At 43.8% G+C, this 1,977-nt stretch overlaps 1 pseudogene; it reads left to right on the forward strand.

Annotated features, from left to right (window-relative positions):
• Nucleotides 1-1,357: 1,357 nt before the first annotated feature.
• On the forward strand, nt 1,358-1,466 carry LOC137363836 (U2 spliceosomal RNA; annotated as a pseudogene).
• The last annotated feature ends 511 nt before the right edge of the window (nt 1,467-1,977 follow it).

The raw sequence follows: 1,977 nt of genomic DNA on the forward strand, positions 1-1,977 counted from the left end.
CATCTCATACAGTATCAAAAATAAAGTTATAGTATTATGTCAATTAGTGCACACTGCACTACTCATTTCATACCAGTCCAATAATCTCTGGAAGAGCGGTAACGAAATATAGAGTATCAATTCAATGATTCTAATTGTACTGAGCACACCATTTGTGAGTTTGAAACATTTGCCATCATTCACAAATGTGTTCAGAGTTACAGACTAAATATTAGTCCAAAACAGATAGCAATGAGGAAAAACCTCTTTACTCAGAGCGTTGTTAAACATTTGGAATTCTGTACCCCAGAGGGCTGTGGAAGCTCAGTCATTGAGTATGTTTAAAGCAGAGAGTGACAGATTTCTAAATACAAATGACATAAGGGGATATGAGGATAGTGTGTGAAAAAGGCATTGAAGTGGATGATCAGCCATGATCATCTTGAATGGCAGAGCATGCTGAATGTCCTGCTCCTATGATCCTATGTTCCTAAAACTCTCACACCACAACTCAATAAAACACACAGTTAAAATGTGATCCATATTTTGAAATACAAATGAGGCAAGCAAATCGTGACACATCATGGCATTAAACAAATAGTTCTTAATACCATCACTGAGATACATATTAAGTGCAGGTACAGAGGAATCCTGCAACAGAATTTCATAGATACACAATGTATCACATTTGCAGACAATGGCAGTAGCTGAGAGATACAAAATTAATCCCACTGTAACTGACTGTCCCAGAAACAGACACATAAAAAATGAATTGTAACACACATTCAGTACCAGAGACTGCCAAATGCAGAATGAGCCCTGGATGTGCACATGCAGAGTGTACCAGAAATTGACTGATACTGAATGAGACCCAGACTCATATGCAGTACCAGAAACTAACAGCTGAAGAATAAATCCAACATTCACTTCCAGTACCAGAAAATAATATATGCATAACAGATATCACTCATGTACAGTAGCAGAGATTGACAAACAACAGAATGCAGCTTGACAGTAGCGAAGGTGCGAGAGCGAGCTTCCAGCTGGGAAGTCAATTTCAGTGGAAGTTTAAAAGTTAATTCCCTTTTGTTTTCGGAGGACCAGGGGACTGCTGGGGAAGTAAAAACTATATATTTGGGTGGTTTATAATCTCTTTCTTTTAGCTTTGGTGACTGCAGCTTGACAGTAGCGAAGGTGCGAGAGCGGGCTTACAGCTGGGAAGTCAATTTCAGTGGGAGTTTAAAAGTTAATTCCCTTTTGTTTTCGGAGGACCAGGGGACTGCTGGGTAAGTAAAAACTATATATTTGGGTGGTGGCTGTACCCGATACACTACACGTGTCGTGTCTCCCACCCACCCTCCTCCTCTAACAAAAAAAAAGGACTTCTCGGCCTTTTGGCTAAGATCAAGTGTAGTATCTGTTCTTATCAGTGCTTATTTGATTGAGAAGAGACCATGATCATTGCCTTTTGATCCTGGGGAAGCTTTGAGTAAAATGGCTATAACCAATTTTCGAGCTTCGGGCCAGGGAGTGCGGAACACCGTTCGGGTGGTCGTGAAGGACAAGGAAGGAGATGCACCGGTTGATCGCACCTTCTTCATCAAGAAAATTCTCTTCGATTGCTGCGGATTTCAAGCGACGGACGTCTTCTGCCTGCAGGATTTACCCAGCAGTGGATACTTTGACGTGACGTTCCGGAACGTGGCGGGATGCATCAAGTTCCTGAAGGCGTTCAAGGAGAAAGGGGACCGGGCGCCACTGTCCTCACAGCGGAGCCGCTCTTCACACTTCCGTCACAACGGGACCGGGTGGTGACAATTCACCTCTACAACCCCCATGTTCCGGTGGTTGATGTACTCACCTTTCTCGCCAGGTATGTCGAGGTGGCCAGCACTGATGTCAAGGACCCCTTTGGGATCTGGACCAGCAAGCGGCAGGTCAAGGTGACATTGAAGGTAGATCCCAGTGGAGCCATCATCCACCCTCCCTCCAGCTTCG

Source organism: Heterodontus francisci, unplaced genomic scaffold (genome assembly GCF_036365525.1).
Source record: "Heterodontus francisci isolate sHetFra1 unplaced genomic scaffold, sHetFra1.hap1 HAP1_SCAFFOLD_221, whole genome shotgun sequence".
Taxonomy (NCBI): domain Eukaryota; kingdom Metazoa; phylum Chordata; class Chondrichthyes; order Heterodontiformes; family Heterodontidae; genus Heterodontus; species Heterodontus francisci.